Raw genomic sequence first — 11,200 nt, 5'->3', positions numbered from 1 at the left:
ATGAGGCAACTGAATAAATGAAGTAAACAGGATAACAAGTACAAAAATACATTGTGGTAAATATAGTCTCTATATTGTCATGTTATATTCCAAAGAGCTGTATGACACTGATATTATTTGTACTTGTTTAATATTTTTTTGTTAACTTATTAGGTATAAATTCGATTTTGGTTAGCTTTAATTATTTTATTCAACTGAATATAAACATTTGTCTCATGAACATGTTCTATGTTTGCATTTTTTCTTAAATGAACTCTTTGTTCATGTTCCTTGAAAATTTACCATTGGAATCTTGATCTTTTTCTTATAAATTTGAATATGATCCTTACATGTTAGAGATGCAAATAATGATCCCAATGTGCCATTATCATTTTAATTTGAATTTTCCTACTTTTCATTGTATAGGTTTTCTGTCATTTTGTGTACATTTTAATGGGATTAACTGACATTAAGAAATGCTATAGTAGGTCAGTTTTATTAAGAGAGTTGACTTTTCACATTTCCTTGTATCCATGGCTTTTATCACGTACTTTTCTTTCTTCCACATTGACTATGGCTCAGTCAGGTAGGTGGCTTTGGGCAGTGATGTAGTAAACAGGGCAATAGAAGAGGCTAGAGAAGTATTTGGGCAATGGTTATCACTCTTTTTCCTGTCTATAGTTGTCATGAGACAATGCCATGAGACATGGCAATATGCCAAACCAAGTTGTAATGTCCCAGCCCAGGTCACCCTAGAACAGCACAGCCAGCTGACCTCCAGCAAGACCAGAGGAGCCATCAGAAGAGTGCAGTCATGGGAGAAAGCATCGTCAAATACTTGTCAGCTAAACAAATATTCATAATGTGTGACAAAGGGGTGTCATGGTTGTTTTCAAAGCAGCCTGTTTGTGGAATAAGTAATTTATAGAGTCCCAATCCTTAAATTACCACTTTGGTTGCATTATTTATACCTTGGGTTGGTGACTTATGTTAATGGGATGAGAACATTAAAAATATGTTAAAATATTATTGCTATGCCCTATCATTCCCTGAGTGGGTAATTTTGTATGGATAAGTGTCAATAATCCAACAATGCATCCTATGATGCACTAATTTAATTAAGGTGCAGGTTTTCCTTTGATTAGTAAATCTGTATGAGCCAGGATATTGTCCATTGAACATAAAGTATATAGGGGCTGGAGTTTTAGCTCAGAGGTACAGCACTTGTCAAAGATGTGTGGGGCCATTGGTTTCATGCCAGAACTGAAAAAAAAAATAGATATTTTGAAGGCAAATGTTCAGTGTATTTCCAATAAAGAGCAATGGATACATTTTTAATATAATATGTGCCCTTTCTGTAATCACAAGAAGTGAAGGACAAAGATGAAAAACATTCCAGGTAGTTAATGTCTATTTTTTGGTAACATTAATAAGCTCATCCTCTGTTTACTGGGAACATCAGACCATAGTGTCAGTGACTGTCAGAAACAGCTTAATGCCACTGGTCTATTGCTTCTTCATCTTCCACCCTTAAGAAAAATGTGTTATCTAGTTTTAAGGTGAATAAAATAGATTAAAAGATATATTGAGTGTCTTATTTGGACCACCACACTTCAGTAGATGAGATTCTGCTCCAAGTGCTAGCAGTGGGAATGCTTTTCTGTACAGTCTTAGAATATAGGAAATAAAATAGTTCTGAAAAAATGACACTGTGACTCAATCTAACTATGGCTATCCATTAGTATTTAATTCATCAGTTTTTCCCATTTGTCTATTCAATATATTTTAAAACTTAGAAAGGTACAGTTTAGCCACAGACTTCATCACTATTTCATTTTGCTGCCAGGTTTACTAAAGCTTATTTTTATGCAACCTAGACTTCCAAAATGTAATTTAAGTCAGGTTAGGAGGTTATTAGTAATGAGGGTCTGAACATATTTAAAGAGGAAATAATTACATTGAACACATCTAAATTTTTTTATATTAAGAACAGGGTAATAATAGAACTAATCAATGAATAATTTAATGCTGATGCCTTGATTATAGATGTAAATGAAATTCTTCCTGAATTTGTAATTTGGTACTTTTAGATTTTGAGGAAAAATTAGTTTAATAAAGGTCAGTTGATTTAACTAAATATTCTTGAAAAATAGTTTACATAGAATTTAGATTCCACAACTAAGTAGCCAATGAATAAAGTTTTGGCTATATCTTTGGTCATACTAGCATTTATTTATTTTTTTTAATTATTGTGCTGGCAGTACATTGTGACATTTATAAAAGTATTTAGTGTATCATCACTGAATTTACTCCTTCCATCATTCTCCTTTATCTCCCATCTCCCATTCTTGAAAAAGTTTCAACAGGTCTCATTTTTCCATTTACATACATGTGTATGCAATATTTGCACCATATTCATCCTCCTACATCCTCTCCCCACATCCTTCCCTTTCCCATTGGTACCAATCTCCCAGACCACAACACAATAAAGCTAGAACTCAACAACAAAAGAAACAGCATAAAATACTCAAATACCTGGAGACTGAACAACACATTACACCACGATCAGTGGGTCATCAAAGGAGGAAGGGAGGAGATCAAAAAGTTCCAGGAATTGAGTAAAAATGAAAGCAGAACCTATTAGAACCTAATGGGCACAATAAAGGAAGTGCTAAGGGGAAAGTTTATAGCCACAAAAAGATCTCAAATAAATGACCTAATGCTGCATCTCAAACTCCTCAAAAAACAAGAACAAGCTAAACCCCAAACTAGCAGAAGGAGAGAAATAATAAAAATAAGGACTGAAATCAATGAAATTGAGACAAAAAAATGAAACAAAAAGCTTGTTCTTTGAAAAGATTAATAAGATTAATACTAGCATTTAAATTCCCATTTAAATACCTATAAGCTGTTCTAAGTTTAATTATATTAAGTTCAAAAGGACTTCAAATTAATATGAACATTGGTGTAATTTGAAGGATACAGTATTAGATTGATTTGAAATTTAGACTCATACTAAGAGGAATGAATTATTATTTTATGGGTCAGGTGCCCAATAGATACCTGAGAATGTTGATTCATTTAACTAATGTCAAATAATTAACTTGGTGAGAGTGCCTGAGATGAGAACTGAGTATCAGAGTAAATGGATTGGAAATTTAAGCTAACCAAAATGTTATCACATAAAATTCTAACTAATTAAAAGCTGAGTTAAATCTATAATCTTGATGTGACTTGATATATCAATCATGGTTCCATTTAACTGAAAGCACCCTAGGTATTTAGCATAAAAAGGACTTAACACTGAGAATTAATATGTTGTTAAATCTTTAATAGAGCCAAAGGAGGTGGTTCAAATTAATACTACCATTGCTATAACGCAGAGGTCAGAAAGCATCTGTATCTAATGCAACTTACAATTGCCTCAAATCCATGAGGTTGGTGACCAGGTACTTGAGTATAGATACCATCAACCATAGACACCAATGGGGGTCTAATGTAGCTGGCTGCTTCTGCAACAGGGAGGTGCTGTTGGTCTCACCCAGTCTTTCCTATCTGCCTTGAGACTGTCTTAGTACTGGAATGAATATGACATCTGGACCTTACCTGCTGGGAAGCTTTAGAAAAGGATGCTTCCTAGAGACAACAGAAAGATGGTAACAGAGTGACATCAGCTGCAATTCTTCCTCATGGATATATCTTATTAAACAGTTATTCTCATGCCCAATTCCCCAAAAAACCACTAAGAAAGTGAGTGGCAAAGTAGTCTTGATCCTATCAAGAGCACACACATATGCTGGTAACTGCAGGGAAACTGAATCCAAAGAATGTGTGTGCCCTGTGGGTGCAGAAGCCTTGGTATGTCTTGTGCACATATTCTAACTGTCTAAGAAAAGAACAAGAAAAAATAGTAAACTATGTACACACCTACACAGAAATCCCATTCAAAACAAAAGATAGACCCCTCAAATTGGAGGCTTCCAGCCAGAGCTCCATTTAAGAAACCATGGTGGCCTGGAACCAATTACCAGCAGATACCAATGGACAGCTACATAAAGAAATCATCCTAGCAGAGTCACTGAATCAGAATGTTCTGGATGGAGCATGAGACCCTAGTATTTAAGAACTCTGCTGGGAAGTTTCAAGTTGTTGTCATCTGAGCACCTACTTGGTAGAATTCTCCACCTAGAGTTAATGCAGAGGAAGGGGGCAAGATGGTGGAAGAGTAGAAGCTTTCTCTATGAAAATCCATGAATGATAAGAGCCTGGGTAGCAAAAGAGAGACTTTATTAGAAGAGCAAAAGAGAAGAAGAGCAAAAGAGAAGAAGAGCACTGAGCACCATGAAAGAGGGACAGGACAGCTGAAAAGTGTACTGAAACAGAAAGGCAACCAATTAAATAAGAAATAATTTGCATCTTCAGTTCAAGCTTCCTCTGGGGAAGGGTGTGAGAGATAGCTGAAGCCTCCATCACAAGGGACTCCAGGGGGCCTCTGCAACAGAGGCAGACCTAGCTGTTGAACAAAAAACACATCTCATGCAAAATCTTAAACCCCACTGCAGGGATTTGGTGGAACAATGGCTTATCCAGAACGACAGCCAGCAACAAAGAAAGCAACCTTTCTTTTTTTTTTTTCTTTTATTATTCATATGTGCATACAAAGCTTGGGTCATTTCTCCCCCCTGCTCCCACCCCCTCCCTTACCATCCATCCCGCCCCCTCCCTCTCCCCCCCACCCCCTCAATACCCAGCAGAAACTATTTTGCCTTTATTTCTAATTTTGTTGTAGAGAGAGTATAAGCAATAATAGGAAGGAACAAGGGTTTTTGCTGGTTGAGATAAGGATAACTATACAGGGCATTGACTCACATTGATTTCCTGTGTGTGGGTGTTACCTTCTAGGTTAATTCTTTTTGATCTAACCTTTTCTCTAGTTCCTGTTCCCCTTTTCTTATTGGCCTCAGTTGCTTTTAAGGTATCTGCTTTAGTTTCTCTGCGTTAAGGGCAACAAATGCTAGCTAGTTTTTTAGGTGTCTTACCTATCCTCAGCCCTCCCTTGTGTGCTCTCGCTTTTATCATGTGCTCGTAGTCCAATCCCATTGTTGTGTTTGCCCTTGATCTAATGTCCACATATGAGGGAGAACATATGATTTTTGGTCTTTTGGGCCAGGCTAACCTCACTCAGAATGATGTTCTCCAATTCCATCCATTTACCAGCGAATGATAACATTTCGTTCTTCTTCATGGCTGCATAAAATTCCATTGTGTATAGACACCACATTTTCTTAATCCATTCATCAGTGGTGGGGCATCTTGGCTGTTTCCATAACTTGGCTATTGTGAATAGTGCCACAATAAACATGGGTGTGTAGGTTCCTCTGGAGTAACCTGTGTCACAGTGAAAGCAACCTTTCTTTCCTAATACCTCAGAGAGTTGTGGTGAGGCACCATTGTATAAAAAGGCCTCCTATTTGTGACTGAAGTACTTGCAGGGGGATGGGGTCCTTGAAAAGAAGGAGCCATGGCAGCTCAGAGTGTCTTGAGACCTGGCCACAGTGTATACAAGGAAAATGACATGAAAGGCTAATGGACAAGGAAAAGTTTGCGGTGAGCTGAGACATTAATGAGAGCTTAGGAAGGGAAAGTATAGTGGTCTGCCCTACCCAGGGAAAGCAGCTCCATTGCCTGAGGACAATCTCAGAAACAAAGCATTTAGCCTTGGCTGGCACAGAGCTCTGGTCACAAAAACTGCCTGCAAACAGCATGCATCCAGGCAAGCTCTAAGACTGAACTAGCCAGGGACTCAGAAAATCAAGGATCAATCTCAGCTTGGTTTTGTAACACTCAATAACAGTGTTGAGAGAGAGATAGCCATGAGAAGTGACAATAAAGATGGAGGGACTTTGACATAGGTGAGCTAAGAAATTAAAGCCGTACCAGGAACTCAGGCAGTGAAAAGCCTGATTTTTGGTGGCCCAACCATTATGGGCTAGAGCAAGCTCTAGTGCAAGGAATTGCTGCAGAAATAGCACCAAGGCCATGGCTGGCACAGTGCTCAGCATCCAGGAGTTATCTGGTGACTTTGGAGGCTTGTTCCCAGGAGGGGCAGAGTGTTCTAAGCACAGAGCCAAAGGTACATGTGATTTCCCCCACAAGGTACATGTGATTTCCATTCCACAAGGGGGAAAATTGATGGATAGCCCTGAAGGAACACAGAGTTGCAAGCAGAGCAACTCATTCCCTCATTTCTCTACCACCTGTGCAGCAGTTAGTGTACTATTTATTTCTCCCAGTATCAGCCACATTTGGAGGACACCTTGAGGACACCTTGTGTTGCCCCAAGGGACACAAATGGGGGAATCTGTGTAGCAAGTGGGAACTTATCTGTCATATAGACTGAAAAGTACTGTGCAGCCAGCAGTGACTTCTGGTATACAAAGAAGGGTGCTTCTAAGGTGGAAATAGCACAGAAGTAGACAACTGACCCTAAGCCAGTTCCAGTCTTGACCCACATATAACATGAACCTATACCTAAGGAAAAAGAAGAGACTCCAGCTACTTCTCCTTCATCTGGGTGTGCTATGGACCAGGTCTTGTGTCTTGGTCATACAGGCAAAAGTTTGCTTATGAAATTATTCCCCAGTCCAGTGTTGAGAAATTAAATTACAATCATCCCACTACATAGTCCTGCCTGCATACTGAGAATACTTCGACTGTATGAGCACAAGTTATTAAAACTTTTGGTCTCTGAATTTGGTCTCAGATATGTAAATCACAAAAAAGAAACAAGAAATATGAATAAACAAATCATACAACATCCCCAATGGTCAACAACCCACAGTATCAGACATTAAGGATAGGGAAGAGGAAGAAAGTCCAAAGAACTCAAAAGCATGATTACAAGAATGATCAACATAATAAAAAAGACATGTATCAAAAGATGAATGAATTCAAAGAAGATACAATTAACAGCTGAAGGAACTCAATGATAATACAAACAAACAGCTGAAAGAAATAAGGAAAGCAGTGGAGGATATGAAAGGGGAATTCAATAAAGATAGAGAAATCTTGAAAAGGAATCAAACTGAAATTTGAAATGAAAAGTTCAATAAATTAAATAAGAAACTCAGTGGAAAATTGTTCCAGAACAGTGAACCAAACTGAAGACATAATATCAGAGTTCAAAGACAAGGTGGAAGTATTAGACTAGTCAGATGAAGAAAAAGGGAAGAAATGTAGAAGCATAAATGGAATATGAAGTCCCTCTGGGACACTATTAAAATACATAGCCTATGAATCATGGGTATAGAAGGAGAAGATGTGTAAGCTAAAGGGACAAAAAAATAATCACTAAAATAATAGGAGAAAATTTCCCAAATCTTGAGAAACAACTATTTTAGTATACCCAACAGACAAGACCAGAAAAGAACCACTCTAAGACATATCATAGTAATAATGTTAGGTGTGTACAATAAGGAAAGAACATTGAAAGCCCCAAGAGAGAAGCAATAAGTTATATACAAAGGCAAATTCATCAGGACAGCAGCAGATTTCTCATTAGAAACCTTAAAAGCACTAAAGGACTTGAAAGCACATATAGACTCTAACACAATGGTAGTGGGAGACTTTAATACCTCTCTGTCACCAATAGAGGCTATCCAAACAAAAAATCAACAAATTAATTCTAGAACTAAATGACACCATAGATCAAATGGACCTAACTGATGCCTACAGAATATTGCATCTGCCAACAGCACAATATAAATTTTACTCAGCAGCCCATGGAACTTTCCCCAAACATTATATCTTAGGGCACAAAGCTAGCCTCAGCAAATACAAAAAATAGAAATAAGCCCTTGTGTTTTATTTAATCACAATGCAGGAAAACTAGAACTTAGCAACAAAAACAACTGTAGAAAATACACAAATAATTGGGGGGCTGAATAATACATTGCAAAAGGATCAGTGGGTCATAGAAAAAATCGGAGAAGCAATCAAAAGTTTCCTGGAAGTTAATGAAAGTGAAAACACACCTACAAGAACCTATGGGACACAGCAAAGGCAGTCCTAAGAGGAAAATTTATAGCCATGAGTGCATATATTAAAAGGACAGAAAAATCTCAAATAAATGACCTAATGCTACATCACAAACTCCTAGAAAAAACAAGAACAAGCAAAACCCAAAACATCAGAAGGAGAGAAATAATAGATATAAGGGCTTAAATTAATGAAATAGAGTCAAGAAAACCATACAAAGAATCAATGAAAGAAGAAGATGGTTTTTTGAAAAAATAAATGAGATTGACAAACCCCTGGCAAGCATGACTAAAATGAGGAGGGGAAAAAAGCCAAATCAGTAAAATCAGAAACAAAAAAGGGGAGATGACAATGAACACAAGGGAAATACAGGGAATCATCAGAGACTACACTGAGAAACTGTATTCCAATGAATTTGAAAATCCTAAAGAAATTGACAAATTTCTAGATACTTATGACCATCAAAAAAGTGAACCAAGAGCATATTAACCACCTAAACAGAACTATAACACATAATGAAATTGAAGCAACAATAGAGTTTCCCAAAAAAGGAAAGTCTAGAAACTGACTGATTCTTTTCTGAATTCTACTAGACCTTTAAAGAAGAGCTAATACCAACACTCCTTAAACTTTTCCATGAAATTGAAAGGGCAGGAATACTGACTAACTCATTCTATGAAGCCAGTATTACACTTATCCCAAAACCAGACAAAGACACATACAAAAAGGAGAACTATAACCAATCTCCTTAATGAACATTGATGCAAAAATCCTCAATAAAATAATGGGAAACTGAATCCAACAACATATCAGAAAGATCATTCACCATGACCAAGTGGATTTCATCCCAGGAATGCAGGGATAGTTCAACATACCAAATCAATAAATGTAATACAGCACATTAATAGAAGCAAAGACAAAAACCACTTGATCATCTCAATAGATGAAGAAGAAGCCTTTGATAAGATTAAACATCATTTCATGATAAAAGCTCTAAGAAAACTAGAAGTAGAAGGAATGTACCTCAACTTTAAAGGCTATCTATAACAAACCTATAGCCTATATCACACTTAATGGGGAAAAACAAACCATTTCCCCTAAAATTGGGAATGAGACATGAGACAAGGGAGCCCACTCTCCCCACTCCTATTCAACATAACCCTGGAAATTCTAGCTAGAGCAGTAAGGCCAGAAGAAGAAATAAAAGGAATATAAATAGGCAAATAAACAGTCAAAGTAGCCCTATTTTTAGACAACAGACACCATACCTCAAAGACCCAAAAAACTTCACCTAAAAATTCCTAGATAAAATCCTACCTCCATAAACAGCTTCAGCAAAATAACAGTATACAAAATCAACTTACAAAAACCAGTAGCCAACAATGAACAAATTGAGAAAGAATATGGGAAAAAAATTCCATTTACAATAACCTTGAAAAAAATCAAATACCTAGGAATAAACTTAACAAAGGATGTAAATGACCTCTACAAGGAGAACTACAAACCACTGAAGAAAGAGATCAATGAAGACTGCAGAAGATGGAAAGATCTCCCATGGTCATGGATTGGCAGAATCAACATAGTAAAAATGGCTACACTACCAAAAGCAACCTACATGTTCAATGCAATTCTCAATGACACTCATCACAGAGATTGAAAAATCTACCCTAAAGTACATTTGGAAACACAAGAGACCATGATTAGCCAAGGCAATACTCAGCAAAAAGAGCAATGCTGGAGGTATCACAATAGTTGACTTCAAACTATACTATAGAGCCATAGCAATAAAAACAGCATGGTACTAGCACAGAAACAGATATGAAGACCAGTGGAACAGAATAGAGGACCCAGATATGAATCCACACAGCTATAGCCACCTTATTTTTGCCAAAGTCACCAAAAACATATGATGGAGAATAGCCTCTTCAACAAATGTTGCTGGTAAAAGTGGCTGTCTGTCTGCAAAAAACTGAAACTAGATCCATGCCTATCACCCTGTACTAGTATGAACTCAAAATGGATTAAGGACCATAATATCAAACCCAAAACTCTGAAGTTAGTACATTAAAGAGAGGGGAATATTCTGGAAGCAATAGTATAGGCAAAGACTTCCTCAGTAGAACTCTGCAGCCTAGCAACTAAGGGAAAGAATGGACAGTGGGACCACATAAAATTAAAAAGCTTTTGCACAACAAAACAAATGGTCTCTAAACAGTAGAGACTGCCCACAGAGTAGGAGAAAATATTTGCTGCCTATATATCAGACAAAGGACTGATAACCAGAATATACAGGGAACTCAAAAAACTGAACTCCCTAAAAATCAATGAACCAATAAAGAAGTGGGCAACTGAAGTAAACAGGACTTTTTCAAAGGAACAAGTCTAAATGGCCAAAAAACAAATGAAAAACTGCTCACCATCCCTGGCTATAAAGGAAATGCAAATCAAAACCACACTAAGATTCCACCTCACTCCTGTTAGAATAGCCATCATCAAGAACACCACCAACAAATGTTCGTGAGGATGCAGGGAAAAAGGAACCCTCATATACTGCTGATGGGAATTGTAAGCTAGTACAACCACTTTAGAAAGCAATATGGCTGCTTCTTAAAAACTAAACATAGATCTGCCATATGATCCAGCAATACCCTTCCTAGGGATATACCTAAAGGAATGTGACTCAAATAATACAAAGACACCTGCACACCCATGTTGTTGCAGCACTATTCACAATAGCCAAGCTATGGAAACAGCCAAGATGCCCCACTACCGATGAACTGATGAAGAAAATGTGATGTTTATACACAATGGAATTTTATTCAGCCACAACTAAGAAAGAAATTTTGTCATTTTCAAGTAAATGGGGAACTGGATAACATCTTAAGTGAAGTTAGCCAGGCTCAGGAGGACAAAAATCACTTGTTCTCCCTCATCTGTAGATTATAGACCTAAAACAAATGCTGTAATATTATTGGACATGGGTCACACAAAAGGGAGAATAATCACTGGAAGAATAAGTAAGGAAAGGAAACTTAAAACTTGAATGTGGTTGATGTGCTCACTGTAGAGGAGTGAATATAGTAATCTTAAACTGGGAGAGGCCACTATGGGAAAGGGACTAGGAAGTAGTGAAGAGGTCTGGTAGAGATGAGCCAATGTGGGTTGCAACACACAGGTGGATGGA

This window comes from Castor canadensis, chromosome 9 (genome assembly GCF_047511655.1).
Source record: "Castor canadensis chromosome 9, mCasCan1.hap1v2, whole genome shotgun sequence".
NCBI classification, from domain to species: Eukaryota; Metazoa; Chordata; class Mammalia; order Rodentia; family Castoridae; genus Castor; species Castor canadensis.
The sequence above is the reverse complement of the archived record's forward strand: the minus strand, read 5'-3'. Positions refer to the sequence as shown.